The 16725-nt window shown below is 36.9% G+C and overlaps 1 pseudogene across 1 annotated transcript; it reads left to right on the top strand.

Annotated features, from left to right (window-relative positions):
* Window positions 1–300: 300 nt before the first annotated feature.
* On the top strand, window positions 301–722 carry LOC309806522 (protein BEX1-like; annotated as a pseudogene). Its single transcript has 2 exons — window positions 301–463; window positions 497–722. The product of its transcript is annotated as a protein BEX1-like (transcript).
* Window positions 723–16725: the final 16003 nt, after the last annotated feature.

Genomic DNA, 16725 nt, shown 5'->3' with positions numbered 1-16725 from the left:
TCTCCATGAAAATGATAAGAGTTTCACACCTGGTGTCTATCTGTAAAGAACACAACATATTCAAAACTTCACTTAGCTAGGAGTGGGAGATTTAAGTCCTGGGTTGTATCAATATCAAAGCTCTAAGCTGCATGTGATAGGAAACGTCAACTCAACTAGCTTAAAAAATAAACAAGGGGCGGTGAAGGGGCCAACCGCCTGGCTGCAGCACCCCCACTGCCCCGACCCCAACCTTCTGCAGGTTTCAGTGAAGCAGCGAGAGAATCGGGAGGAGGAGACAGCAAGGACAGCCCAGAAGCAATGGCGTCGCAAGAGGAACAAGCAGTAAAAAAAATCTCAGCATGGAAAATGCCAACCAGGAGAATGAAAAAAAGGATGAAAGGAACAAGATGCTAATAAAAGAGAGCCTTTGGTCCTCCCTTTGGAAGCTGGTGACTATCGTGTACCTAGAGGAAAGTTCCATGTTAGGCATAGAACTTTCCTAGGCAGTTCCTAGGCAGTTCCTAGGCAGTTCCATGTTAGGCAGCCCATCCTGCAGTATATACGGGACACGACTCAGAGGCTTGGAGAACCACAGGCAAGGATGAGAGAGGAGAATATGGAAGGGATTGGAGAGGAGGTGAGGGAGCTGATGGAAAAGCTGAGGGAAAAGCAGTCTGCAGGCAGTTAGCACGGACCTCCCTCACCATGACCATCGTGATGAGTTTTGCCTTATGCCTTGAATCCTGATGTTTTCCCTGAAGTTAATAGGGAGACACACCTGCTTCCTTACCTTACCTGTTTGTGATGTACCTTTGTTGTAAACCTTTTGGTGTTACTTGTTTCTTGCGGGTCTCCTATTTCCAGCTTCTAATTGAATGTTGTGTTTTTGACCCAATCTGTAAGTTTCTGTCAGCAGGAGAGTTTTACTTATTGCATGGAGAGATGTTCATTATATATTGTGAAGTTAATAAAGCAGTTTTAAAAAAAAGTAAATAAATAAATAAAACCAACAAGGACCTACTGTATAACACAGGGAACTATATTCAATATTTTGTAATAATCTATAAGAGTAAAAGAATATGAAAAAGAATATATATATATCTGAATCACTGTGCTGTACACCTGAAACTAACACAATATTATAAATCAACTACACTGCAATTAAAAAAAATTAAACTAAATTTTAAAAATAAAGATGAGTTGGCTGCACACTGAAAAACCAGAAACAAATGAAGAAATAATCAACTCTTAAGCCAAAAAGCCATTGGTTAGTGACTCAGGTATATGTTTGCATGTTGAATTTCCCCATACCTGAGAAGATAACCAAAGTCATGGGCTGAGAGGAGGGGAGAGGAGAGGGAAGCAGAGACTAATTAAGGGGGCAGGAGAAGGTGACACTGACAATCTTAAACTCACAAAAGCAGTTGGGTTATCCTCACTGCTTCCATTGAGGGGCATCAAGAAAAGAGTGGAAACAATAAAAGAAATGCTTGCAAAGATAAAAAATAAACAAACAAATAAATAAGAATTACTGCCTCATATAACTAGAAATCCAAGGCAGTTTCCAAAATTGGTTAATTCAGCAACTCAACAACATCATCCAGAACCCCAGCGCTTTCCCTTTCTGCTCTGCCATCCTCAGCATGACACTTGCCTTAGGGCTAGCTCCCCTCATGGTGATAAGGTGGCTGCCTCAGTTCTAGGCAGCAAATTTCAATCGGTAAAGCCCAGCTGAAAAAAGGAGGGCATCAGTCTTGTGTGTCTGCTTTCATGAGCCAGAGAACTTTTACAAGAAGCCCCTTGAACAGACTTTTCCTCTCATTTCATTGGGTAGTTGCCAGGAAGAGTTCACATGCCTATTCTTAAGGCTGAGACTAATCAGGATTAGCTCTGGGTCACTGAGTCAGGGGTAAAAACCTAAACAATTAGGATCAGCCACCAAGGAAGAGTAAACGGCCTTGGGTTGGCAACCAACAATGCCTGCTGTATAGTCTCCCACTACATGCTGGATGACTGTGTATGACCTTTAACATATCTGAGCCACGACATCCTCATTTGTAAAATAAGGAATTTCATAAATTCTACATGTTACTTTTCAACTTCCTGTTAATTATTTTTCATGAAATGTTATCTTTCTCTTCCAAATTTTCTTCTCTTCAGTTGTATTTCTTGTTTTTGACTGAAATTTAGGAAGCTGGTGGTTTAATGCTGCAAAGGCATTTCAGATAAAATTGAGATGAACAGAAAAAAAAAGTGGTAGAAAAAATTTGTAATTCATACAGAAGAAGGGCTGAATTTATATATATATATATATATATATATATATATATATATATATATATATACACATATAAGAAAGAAGGTTCGTTCCTTCAAATTGGAAAGAAAAAAATCAAATTAAAAAAATGGGTGAAGTTCATAAAGAAACAGATCCTGAAAGAAGAAATACAAATGATTCTTAGGTATATGAAAATGATACAGTTCAGTTATAGTGAGAACAATTCACATTAAAACTACACCGCAATACCATTTTTCACCTGTTAGACTGGAAAAGGTCCAAAAGTTTGGTAATGCTTTCCATGGGCAAAACTTCAAGAAAGCAGGAGCCGCGTGTGTCTCCTATAAAATTGGAGATGGGGAGACTCCTCTGTAGGGTAAGCAGCTGATAGCTCTCCACATGACAAATGCACATGCCCTCTGAGCCAGCAAAGCCAATTTTAAAATATTGTCCTATATTGTATCTCTGGTAACAAGATATTCACTGCAAAGTTATTCTTTAAAACAAAATACTGGAAACATCTCAATATCTGTCAATAGAGGATTGGTTTTAAAAAATTAAGTAGTATACTGCATACATACAGAGAAATAGTATGCCTGAGGAAAAGCAAAAAAAAAAAAAAAAAAAGGAAGACTGAGGTGCTCATACATATACAGATGTGAAAAATCTCAAAGACCCACAGACCAAGAAAACGCACATAGTATGATAATATTTGCTCAAGAAAAGTGGAAAAATATAGACTATTTTTGCTCGCATTTAACTATCTCATTAATTGCTTAGAAATTAATCACATTGATTCCCCGTGTGGAAGAAAACTTGACAACTGGGAGACAGAGTTCGGAGAAAAAAATGTTTTCACTGTAAATCATTTTATATTTTTTGAGTACTTAATTATATAGGTACATTGCCTATTCAAAGTTAAATAAAACACTTTAAAATTATTATGATAGATGCCTCATAAAACTAAAAAGTTTACTTCAACATCTATCTCACAAAATGTAACAATAATCATCATAAGCTGGAAAAAAACTCCTACAATATAAATTTCTATTCAGGAAAAAGTACATTTTTTAATTTAAAAGAATATATAAGTAGACTTAAGAACAGTATTTGCTCATTGATTATTGACTGTTCCTAAAAATGATGCCTGTGGGGTGCTTGAAGTTGGTTTATAACAGTGAGCATCTAGAAATTGATTGTGTATACAAATCCAAACTTTGGTATCCTGCCATCAGCTGCTGTGGTAGCCATGTAATTCACTCACTAGGAGCCCCCTCAGGGCAGGAGAGGAGCCAATTTCCTTATTTCCTTATTTCCTTGTTCATCTGCCACAAACCAGCAAAACATGACTAGACCCATGATAAAGATCAACCCTCAGCTTCACCTGTATTATTATGGAGATTGGATTTTCTTTAAAGATGAGAATCAGGACCACATTTTAAGCAAGTGTACATATTTATTTTGAACACTGGGCAATAAGAAACTTCCCTGATTTGAACTATAGCAAGCTATTTGGGGAAACTATAATAGTGGGAGTACTGTCCAGAATAGTCTACTCAGCCACTGCCAGAAATGAAACTCCTCTTTGTACATTTCTGAGTGCATCCCAGCAATATAATTTTTTGACTTCAGAGCCTCCTTTACATCTTTCATATCCTATTTACAAATAAATTCATTTGTAAATTATCTACATTGACTTCTTTAGTAATAAATTATATATAAAACCTACACAAGAAACAGCAATACTTTTAAAGATCAAGAGATAAACATATATAAAAGTTTAAATATTTCCTTCCTACAGTCCAGCATCATGTTCTCCTTCTGGTGCACACACCCTACCATAGAATATCAAAATTAAATAATTTAGTAATTTTGTCAGAATTTTCATACTATTAGAACTTTTGTTTGTGAATATAATTATAATTAATATCCATACCTGAACCAATAAGATGACCTATTTATCCAAAAAAAAAAAAAGATTTCATGATCCTGAACTACACAGAAGGCTGTGTTCTACATGTTTTGAATGAAATAATGATTAAGAACTCCTTATCCTTGTCCTTAAGGAGCAGAGAACTTAGAAGGGATGTTGCAATCCATGTTTTTATGTAAAATCTGTATTACCAGGAACTGATAACTATTATATACTCAAATGACTTGCAGTTTAGAGGGAAGATTAAAGGGCATTTCAACAGTAATCTTCAAGAAAGACATGACTGAAGAGGCTAGGTTACATCTTGGCTTTGAAACACAAGAAGAATTTCAACCAGTGGAGGTGGGTGTGGGTGGGTCATGGTAGGCTGCCATGGCATTCTACATGGGGAGAAAGGCAGGAGCAATATGGTAGAATGATGAGGGGTGTTCAAAGAGCAAGGAGAGGTGAGCTGGAAGTGTGAACTGGGAGTCAGATCGTGGAGGACCTTGAATTGCTGGCTAAGGATTTGGGTGTTTACTTAACACTCATTAAGAAAGCTCTGAAGAAGATGTAATGGAATTGAAAGAATTCTAAAATAAGAGTTAGGACACCTGGTTCTAGTGCTACTTACAGTTATTTGATATCAAGAAAATTAATCTCTCTAAACCTCATTTTCTTTCCTAGATGAAAGCTTCTTTCATCACTGATATTCTATAATTCCTCAAGGACTTTTGAGCTTGTCTTAGCATAAGCTGGGATCTGGTTAAAAGTATATCATAATAATCCAGAGGTGGGTAATGGTGGTCTACACTAGGGAGGTGGCAATGGAAGAAGTCCATGGTGTCCACAACAATGGAACAAGGACTGCCCTGCTACAGGCTTTACTTAAGAAATTATCCAAATAAAACTGGAAAGGAAGAAAGAATATGAATGACATTGCCAAGATCTTACCCTGGGGCATAGTGAGTAACTGGAAACAGGGGAACAGGAGAGAGAAATGCAAGAGGATTAAAAAATTGTTAGCCTACATTATCAAGAGAATTTCGGCAACATTAACAGAGGGATTGGGATTTGAAAAGGAAAATATTCTAGAAGTAGGAGGTGAGGACAGTTTGCAGGCTTTTGAGTAGGTAGGAGATTGTCTGGGTCAAAATCTCCAGCAAGGAGCTGTTAACTTGACATGATAGATTTGAGTCATCCCCCCAAAAAGGGAAAATTCAAGCTCAGAATTATAAATAAATGTTTCCAAAGAGTTTATAAAGACATAGGAAAACGCTCAGGAAATATTCTCAAGGGGGAAAAGAAACAATATATACATTTTGGTTGCAATGTATGTACATATAGGTTCACAGATAAAAGGTAAAACCAAAATAATCAAAATATTATTATTCAGTCTACATTATGAATATATAAGCGAATTTTATTCTTTATACTTTTTTCTCCCAGTGTTCTATAATGAACATACATTATTCTTATAAACAGAAAAGAAAAACAGTAAAAAAAGAAATGCAAAAATAAAAGTGATGATCAAAAAGTTTCTATTAAATCTTGATCAGATTTTTAACACAAATGTCTCTGAAAAAAAGGTCTGTCTCAGAAGTGCTTATACTGACTACAAATCACAGTTCATGAAAGTCCAGTGGGACACAAGGCAAGAATTAATTTTCTCAAGACTACACGGTTCCAGTTATAAACAATGGGCTATTTATTCTCACATTCCTAGTAGAATCAGGTACATTCTACCTGTCTTCTTCCATAACAGTCATCTGTATTCTTAAAAGAGAAATAGAAATATATCTGGACATGGAGAAAACCTTTGAGGGAGAAAAGATAACTCTTAAGTGTCAAGGTAGAAAACTTGAGCTTCAACAATACAGGACTGCCCCATTAAAATCACTCCATCACCAAGCATTAAAACTGAGACTTCAGTTTTAATTTTATGGTTTAATACATGTTGGCAGCATCTTTTCTCTTAACCCCTGACAAAAAACTATATCAAATATAGGAGGAGTCTTAACTGAAAAAAGAGACACTGTTATTAAATCTAGAATTAAGCAACCTAATTTGTTGGGTCAGATGTAACCAAAGTATAAAAAAAAAAAAGTAAATATATTGGCTTTGTCTACTCAGAAACTCACATTTATGCTAACATTAACTATAATTAGCCTAGAGCAGAATATAGCAGCTAATCAACAGGATACAGGATTCCAGGATTCCTCTGAAATTGGTTAGTATTTTTCCTTCCTAGCTATCTGGAAGGGAGCTATTTCGGTTACACCAAGTGGCCTGAGACATTCATTTCTCCTAATGAGAATTCTCCTAGGGCCATTTGGATAAGGATAAAAACATAATTGACCCATGTGATGTCATGAATAAAAAGAACAGACAGTGACAGGACCAAAAGAGAGGTCATTCCTTATATATCATTTAGGTGGGAGGCAATTAAGGTGCTAGGTGCTCATCTGCAATTTCTTAGCCCAATGGGAGTGATCACTGGGTCAGCCTAGACTGTTGATCCCACATCTGGAGCACTAGAGAGTAACGTCCAGCTGAGGACTGAATCTAACTTAGAGCAAACCTCCAGAAAGAACTATAGTTGCACCATAATTGACTTTCTAATATCCTCTGCTTATGATCTCACTAGGGTACCAGAAAACAACATAGCATATTGAAAGGAACACAGGTTTTGAAACTACAAAGACCTGGATTTAAATTCCAGTGCCACCATGTGACACTTACCATATGACCTTAGACTAGTCATTTAACCGCTTGGAACCTGAGTTTTTGCATCTGTAAAAAATGGGGGGAGAAAATTTTACAGGGGATAAGCATGATAACTGAGATAACCACCTACAAATACTGTAACTGTATCAACTCAATATTAATATAGCAAATTGCCTTGTAACAAAGAACTCTTGTATTAGTCAGGTTCTCCAAGGAAGCAGAACCAATATGAGACAGATGAGAGAGAGAGATATATATACATACATACATACATACATACAGATACATAGATAAATACATAAGCAGATAGATACATGGAGAGAGAGAGAGAGAGATTATTAAAGCTGAGAAATCCCAAGATCTAAAGCAAGCAAGTTGGATACCCAGAAGAGCTGATGATACAGTTCCAGTCCAAAAGCCAACAGACTTCAGACCCAAGAAGAACCAATATTTCAGTTTGAGTCCAAAGGTAGGAAAAGACTGATGTTCCAGCACAAGTAGCCAGGTAGAAAGAGATCTATCTTACTTGGCAGGGTGTTAGCCTTTTTGTTTGATTCAGGCCTTCAACTGATTGGATGAGGCCCACCCACATTGGGAGGACAATCTCCTTAACACAGTCCAATGATTCAAATGTTAATCTCATCCAGAAATACCTTCACACACATACCCAGGGTAATTCTTCACCAAATATCAGGGCACCCCATGGCCTACTCACGTCGACACATGAAGTTAACCATCACTACAAAATCTTAGTGGTTTACAAGAAGAATTCATCCTCCTTAGACCAGTGGCTACCCCAGGCATGATCTCACAACGATGGTGGACATGCATGAGAACATGTCCATTTCATGTACAAGCACATTTAAGCATCTGTTCACATCATGTCTAACATCGGATTAACTAAAGCAAGCCACATAGCAAATCCAACATTAATAGAACATGGAAATATACCCACCTCTGGTAGGAGAAACTGCAAAGCCACAGAACAAAGGGCTTGAATACAGAGAATGGCAAAAACTGTGGACAAATAATACAATTTACTATGGTAACCCATGCCAGGAACATGTTAGATAGCCAAAAAATTTTACTTGTGTGCCTTTCCAACTCCCTCCACCCCAGTTACACTTGCTGTTTTCCAAGAATTTTCCCATCCCTCTATGCAATGTTCTACATTGAATACAAATATAATATTTTAAGGAATTAAGATAATGCTATTAATAAGAGAATGCTCTTTCACTCTATGGAAAGTTTCACATACCAGGCAAGATGTTTCCTTAACTGACCCACAGTACCTGTTAGTTCATTGCCCTAAGAAGTTTTACAATCAATTAGGAATGTACAGTGTGTATAAGTAATTTACATCCTATTCTTCAGTGTGTCCTACTTCACACTTGCCTGTTTCAAATTTCACCTGCTGTTATTTTGCTCAATTAACTATGCTCATTCCACAATTATCTAATCTATTTAGTATGTACTAAGAGTCTTTAAAACTCCTTTCTCATCTTTGCCCTGACTAAATAATTTATCATCTGGCACGTTAACCATCAGGCCATTCAGCCCAGCTTGTCAGAAACTTCTTTGAAAATATGAACATTTCAAGTTCCAGTGTAGAAGGCATGGATGTTGTACAATTAATTTCTTTTCATGCTGTGACTTGCCTTTTTCTCTTCCTTGTTTTGCTAATCTCTCAACTCATTTTAAAATCCATGATAGAATTTTAAGTCTCACCACAATGCTGCCAGTTTCTTTGTGTACTTCTTTATGGAACAAATATGAAGATCTTATCAAGATATCAAGAGTCACAATTACTTGAGGCAACATGAAAACCACTCATAAAGAACTGAAGGGTTCATGTAGAATTTTAATCTTTAGAAGCCAATGTTTAACAGGAAGATGGGTATTTAACCCTTAAGATGTCTTATTTCAAAGGAAGAACACTACTTATATTGCCTCTTCTAGGATCTATCAGGCCCTGTATGGATGTGCTCACTTTTTTCACTTTAATTCTCACCACAACCTTACCAAATTGTTACTGTTATTTCTATTTTACAGATGAAAAAAAAATGTATTAACCACAAGGACTCGACCAGGGTTGTCAGCAAAGATGTGAAATTCCTAATGGTTGATTTCAAAGTCTGTCTTTCCTCTAAACCTCACTTAATAGCTCTTTCTCATTCTTTTGTCTATGACTCTTAGTGATAAAGAAAATTTCTCACTATTACATAGCTATATTGGGTATTATATTTCAAAAATAAATTGAAGCAAGAGGACAAAACACCAGGTTTTTCAAACTATACTCTTCCCTTAAAAAAGAAAAAAAATGCATATATATACATAGATATATATAAAATATGACTTCCCATGGGAGAGTTCCCCTCCCAATTTGAAAATCAATCCTTTATAATATTAAAATTAGTTCATGAAAATTATCTCCCCTATACCAGTCTCCAAATTCACTAGGCTTATTTACTGTTCTCACCATACAGTAACTCCGGACATTTCTGGTCTGACATTTCTATTAGTAAAAAATTTTGCATATCCATCTCCAAAGCAAGTATATTGATTTATACATTATTTACATGGACTATTTTGATCCATATGCTAAATTTTTCATAAAGCTAATGTTTTTCTTGTTTTCAGGAAACAAACTTAATTAGAAGTTTTAGTATCTTTTCCTCCACGTCCAGGTGGGAGCAAGGGTAGTTAGAGACCAGTGCTGAATCATAAGCTCCTTGAGGTCCTCAACAGTGCCTTGTTTGCCTTTGACTCTGTGAGACTGAGCATAGACCTGGACCATGCTAGGCATGGAACTGAGGCTTGTAAGATGAACAATGGATGATGGAGATGACTTTTTAGGAAAAGATCAGAGCCAAGCCTTTGTTGTACTTCTCTAACTCCAGAAAAATACCTTTTGTCAAGAGCACATTGGGAAAAAAAAATTAAAGAAAAGAACACATCGGGCCTTACATTCTTTCCTCAAATAATCTGAATTTTCTCATGAAATGAATCTGGCTTGCCGCCATAACACTCAAATCTCCACTCTAAGATGAAATGGTTCCTAGGAAAGGGCACTGGCGTGAGACTTCCCGAGATTTGAGTTTCAGCCCTTTTACTGGCTTAACTTCATGCCTTTGCACAAGTCAATCCAGCCCTCTGAGTCCCTTTTGTACCAACTATTACAGAATCATGGAATGGATAATTATGAATAACACTGCAGCTATACCATCTAAATAAAGACTGCTTGTAATTTTTTTTCTAAAAAAAAGTTATATTGTATATATTCAAAGATTTATATTATATAAAAACCTTGAAAAAATAGTTACTTGAACTAGTCTGAGACTGAGAAAAAAATCCAAAAGCTATTCCTTCTTCTCTGTATTCCTCAGTAAACAAGGAAATTATGCCCAGAGGTGAGTAAGGATGTGGCTAGGTTCAAACATGGTTAAGGGTTGTAAGAGGTACCATCCTTCAGCAACTCCCGTGTAAACACACTGTGTAATAAATTCCCAACTGTTTCCCTATGAAGCCTACCTTTGTGGTAGAGTCTCTAAGGAGAGATAAAGACAATCAATCTAAGGCTAACAGGTGATGCAATAAGAACCAAGTCATAAATTTATTTGTTCTGGTCTGTTTCTGTTCAGGGAATGGATGCAACTTGATTAAATTACAAAAATGTTATTATAGGAAAAGACAAATAAAGGAGCATTGGGGTTAGGGGAGGAGAGACTCTTTCTTAGAGTAGCTGAAAATTTCCATTTTCAAAGAAATAACATTTATTTATGTAATTAAATATATCATGTAAATCGTTCTGCCAGACACACATTGTATCTAAAAATCACCTCTTGGGGTTTTGTCAGACTCTGATGTCTCAAAGCCCACACTAATGTGAAGGATTGAAATAAGTTATGCTGAATAAATAGAAAATTCTACCATCAGATGGCAATTTTCTGTCAGAGATCTGCCCTTTATCTCTTGAATTAGATCTAGTTGCCTTCCTGGAAATAAGCATTCTTATCAGAGATTGAAGTAGTCCCAATACAAAAGAAAAAGTTTAAATGCTCTACAGTTTCACAAAGCAACCTTCTGACTTCCCAATATTTATTACTTTGACAGAAAGTAAAGTGTACATTTTAATACGTATTCAGCAGGATGAAAATAGAATCCTTAATTTTTTTTCCTTCGTGTAATGGTTTGCTTAAGGAAACTCCACAATCAAATGTTCTCTGTAAGAAAGGCTGCTTGCTGGACAATCTCCTGGTGAATAAAGTGGATTGGGGAAGATTTTCCTTCACAGGAGCAGTTCTATGGCTTTTTTCTCATTCTACAGTGTTTCCCACCAAGGATGCAAGACTCAGAGCAAGGAATGCCCAAAGCCAGCTTTTGAGCCCCTACTAACAGCCACGTGATCTCAGGGAGGTCATCTGAGTGTGGATAAGACAGCATTATTCCCTTTTTATAGCTGAGTAAATTGAGGCGCAAAAAAGGTAAAATAACTTGCCCAAATCCAGATAGCTAGCAATGACCAATGTCTGTTTACCCCAAAGCTCACTATATCATGCTAGCGTGTGGACAACCTGCTGATATCCTGAATGCTCCAGTCTTGTTTTCATCTCAACAGTGATGGAATAAAATAGAATTCCTCCAGACACTCCTGTTACCTCATACAAGATTAACCCTTTACTCTTGATTTGACTTTACATTGTGGGAATTTTTTTAATATTTAAAATTGAACACAACTTTTTTCCTCTGAAAACAAAGCCACATGTCCTTAATGAATCATGCACCCACAAAATGTTTAAAACCAGGAAAAGTGAGTTACCCAGATGTATAAAGAAATCTACTCTAGTAATAACTTTCTCCTTAAGAATTTACAGTGTCTTCATATTTATCATCTCATTCCTTATAACATCTTTCTATAAAACCTAATTACCACATTTCATGATTGGTCATAGTTTCCAAAGACTGCTATTTCTAAACTAGCTCATCCAAAGAAACCGCAGGAGGAGAGAAAGATTTATTTCATTGTCTTAGCTTTAGCACAGGTTTTTCCTAAATAAAAACAACTGAAGAATGAAGAGTACTTGTTCTAGTTGAATGTAATTCTAACCAATACCTATAACCCACTAGCTTTTCACAAAGTGCTTCTTTCCATTCTCTCACTGCTGCCTCCTCCCTCCTTTCCCTCAAAGAAAATTTGGACAGATTCTAGAGTCATAATCAAGTAAATTTCTCCATCATTCTCACAACATACAATGCAAACACACATGTGCATGCATGCACATACCTTTTTATTTATTTATTTATTTATTTATTTATTAGAAAAGCTACAATAATATGTCTTTCCTTACTAAAGGCTGGTGATTCTGCAAGCCAGGCAAGAAGAATTTGTCATTTTCACTAGGATTCCACAAGTTTTGAATTTCTCAAAATTTCCTTTCCTTAAAAACTAGTGAGTAAAGCAACACATACAGTTATATAGAAAAAAAAATACTGCTGTCCATGCCTTTAAACATAAATAGACTAGTAATTAGCCTCTGAATTTGATAATGAAATTAGCCTTAGGAGGTTACACAGGCACTCATATTATTCAACATGTCCTTAGCCAGCTCAAGCATAAATTTTCATGGCATTTAATAGATATTCACTGCAACAAGGGAAAAGGGATGGAAAGAGATATCCTCAGAGTCTCAAATAAAGAGACTAAGATCTACCCAAATGCACAGTTGTGGCCCCGCTGTTGTGGATCAGATTTACCTGGAATAAGAGGCCTTATTATGGCGTCCAAATGTAACCATTTACTACCTCAAAGCCTGGTTATCTACACCTTTGTACAGGTTATCATATGAGTAAAAAAAGATTTTCACCACTTGTTATTTTACCTTATTATCATGTAGAAGATCACATCGATGCAAATTACCCACACTGGTATCAACTCATCAAGTAATTTTTGCTCTTACTATAAAACACATATTCCATCCCTTTGCCCAAAAGCTGTCCCTGTGATTAAAAAGGATTCTTAGAAAAAGAAATGTAATCCAAATTGGAAATGAGAACCATCACTGAGTCTCCAACTTTTCTCTTAGATGAAAAAAATATGAATTTAGAAGTATCTTTATTACTTCTCTTCCAGACACCTGTCAAATACGACATCAGGGAGAAGCTGCATAGACGCCTCACAAGAGGAACCTCTCTAATTTATATTTATCATTGTGATTATCACCAATGAGTTCCTGGGTAATACATAGCTCCCCTCTACATGTAACAAGTGGTGTTGGGCAAAACCCTGTCCATTTTCCTAAGACATGAGTTAGTTTGCTAGGGATGCCATAACAAAGTACTACAGATTAGGTGGCTTAAACTACAGAAATTTATTGTCTCACAGTTATGGAGGCTATAAATCCAAAATCAAGGTATCACCAGGGTTGGTTCCATCTGAGGGCTAGAAGGGAAGTATCGGTCCCAGGCCACTTTCCTTGGCTTGTAGATGGCTGTATGCTCCCTATGTCTCTTCATATTCTCTTACATCTATGTGCATCTCCATGTCCAAATTTCCCCTTCTTATGAGGACACCAGTCATGTTGGATTAGGGCCCACCCTAATGAGCTCATTTTAACTTAATTATCTCTATAAACATTCTATCATAACATAAGGTCACATTCTGAGATACTGGAAGTTAGGACTTCAACATATGAATTTGGAGTGGACACAGTTCAGCCCATAACAAGACACTGCTACCTAAATATCATGCACAGTTTAGGAGAACTGTGTCACGTTTTATGCAGTAAGTTACTGATTTTTATCATCACCAAATTTTTATAAGAAACTGTTGCAGATACAGGAGATCCAAATAGCATAAGCACCCAAATTCTGCCCTCAAAAGCTAACCAATCTTTGAGAAACTGGACACATACAATGTGAGATAGTATTACGATGAATAGTGAGATAGAATTTTATAAATTGTATTACATTCTTTCATTTACTTTTGATTTTAATTATACATTTATCAGTGCAACCAAACTTGACGTGCTTGAGCAACCACAGCAGAAATCACAGCCATGACTTAGAGTGAATAGAGGCCAAGTACAAACAGAAACACCACCCGGAAATTGTTTTTAAGTGTAATAGGCCAGTATCAGAGCTCAATGTACAATAATATATCAACAGAACCTTTGTGTCTGGTTTACTTGCTCTGAATGCTAGTTTCGACACTTGTGCTAGCAAGAGATGCAACTGCCAGCTGTTATACAGGTCATCTTATTTGGTTTTCCCAGCACATGTACTGTAAATTTACAAATGAGGACAATGAAGCTCAGGAGCCCTTAGTTGACGTGGCCAAGGTTATACCACAACTTGGCACCAAAAACAGGTCTAGATCTTGGGTTCTTCTGCTTCTCCTCACTGTTCTGCTTCTCATAAAGTGGGTAAGGAGTGCAAACCTTGCATGGATAAGATTGCTTTTTTTTTTTTAACATCTTTATTGGAGTATAATTGCTTTACAATGGTGTGTTAGTCGCTGCTGTATAACAGTGAATCAGCTATATGTATACATATATCCCCATATTTCCTCCCTCTTGTGTCTCCCTCCCACCCTCCCTATCCCACCCCTCTAGGTGGTCACAAAGCACCGAGCTGATCTCCCTGTGCGATGCAGCTGCTTCCCACTAGCTATCTATTTTATATTTGGTAGTGTATATATGTCAATGCTACTCTCTCACTTTGTCCCAGCTTACCCTTCCCCCTCCCCATGTCTTCAAGTCCATTCTCTATGTCTGTGTCTTTATTCCTGTCCTGCCCCTAGGTTCTTCAGAACTATTTTCTTTTTTTTTTTTTAGACTCCATATATATGTGTTAGCATACGGTATTTCGGTATTTGTTTTTCTCTTTCTGACTTACTTCACTCTATATGACAGATTCTAGGTCCAGCCACCTCACTACAAGTAACTCAATTTCGTTTCTTTTTGTGGCTGAGTCATATTACACTGTATATACATGCCACATGGTTTCTCAGTCAATCTGCACCTGCTCCAGGTAGCTGTCTCGTAAATGTGTTTTGTGGGTCACAAGGCCTATCAGTGAAAGGCTGTGAGTGAATCAATAAGAACAATTTAAAATGAATGCTCTACCAGTGTTGGGTCAGGAACAATCTACCCATCTTATTACATGAAAAATGTACTTATAAATTCTATTCTAGACAGTCAGCTAAAAAAACAAACAAAAACAAAACAAAAACCCCCCCAGCATTCTTTGGAACCATTTCTGTTCCCACAGCCTTGATACCATGTTTACAAATCTGTTGCTATAGTTTCATGCATTCACACACAGTTTCCTACATGTATGGGTCTTGTTGCTACTATGATGAATAGACACAGAATCAGAGCAGCTGTGGAGGAGAGAGAGAAATATAATGGAACAGTCATTAGAGTAGTTGAGCTTACACACTGGAGATTCTCAAACCAGAGGAGTCCTGTCCCTAAGGAGACCTCAGAATCACCTCACATGATAGACTGTCCCCAGATGATGACAATGATCCCTCACATCCCGATGTTCTTTCACTAATGTAATTGTGTCCTTTTCTCATCAAGAGCTGGTGTCTATTTCCCCTCCACTTAAAGCCGGGCTGACCCTGTGACTTATTTTGACTTTGGTGCTTTTTGAGTTTGGGATCTCCATCTTAAGAGAACTTACAACTTCTATTTTTACCTTCTTGGAAGCCAGACGTCACGTAAAGAAGCTGGGGTGAATGATGAATTACCATGTGGACAGAGAATGCTCCCAGCCTCCTAGGCATCCTCAACAAGGCCCCAGACACGATGGTGTGGGTGAAGCCATCTTGGACCTTCCCACCCCCCAGCTGCCAGCTGAATGCAGCAACCTAAGTGAGGCCAGGGAAGACTAGCAGAAGAACCATTGTGCCAATCCACCAATCATGAGAAATTAAATGGTTGTTGCTTTAAACCATTCAGTTTGGGATTGGTTTGTTAGAGAAATAAATACCTGAAACACCTGAGAGATTTTCTGAAATACCCATGCATCCCTAATTTACTCCCTTGGACTCTGATGTGCTACTTACCTTCCCAGGAACTTGAGATTCATCAAGTAAGAATCAATAATATGACCTTTTCTTGCTTTCAGTTTGTTCAAGTGAAGACAATTAGCCATAGTACAAGGCAACTTGTGGTAAGTGTCATAATTTAGGGGCACAAGAATTTTGTATTTTATCAGAAGTGCACCCCACTCTTGTCAAAAGAATTGAGAATTTCTACTTTAAGGAACAATTAAAAATAATTCTCATTCAACAACAACAAAAAATAATCACATTTATTTTTAAAATGAGCAAAAGACTTGAATAGACACTTCTCCAAAGAACATATACAAATGGCCAGCAAGCATATGAAAAGATGCTTAATATTACTAATCATTAGGGAAATACACATTAAAACCATAATGAAATAACCACCACATACCCATGGAGATGACTACTATCAAAAAAAAAGAAACAAAAAATAACAAGTATTGACAAGGATGTGGAAAAATTGGAACACTTGTGTATAGTTGGTAGGAATGTAAGATGATGCAGCTACTGTGGAAAACAGTATGGTGGGCCTCAAAAAATTAAATATAGAAATTCCATATGACCCAGCAATTCTACTCCTGGGTATGTATCTGGAAAAAAAGGAAAATGCTAATTCAAAAAGACAGGTGCACCATAATGTTCATAGCAGCAGTATTTACAATAGCCAAGATATGGAAGCAACACCAAGTGTCCATCACAGACAAATGGATAAAGAAGATGTGATATATACATATAGATATGTACATATACATC

The sequence above is a fragment of the Mesoplodon mirus genome (genome assembly GCF_964341445.2).
Source record: "Mesoplodon mirus genome assembly, chromosome: 6".
NCBI lineage: Eukaryota > Metazoa > Chordata > Mammalia > Artiodactyla > Ziphiidae > Mesoplodon > Mesoplodon mirus.
The sequence above is the reverse complement of the archived record's forward strand: the minus strand, read 5'-3'. Positions and strand labels throughout refer to the sequence as shown.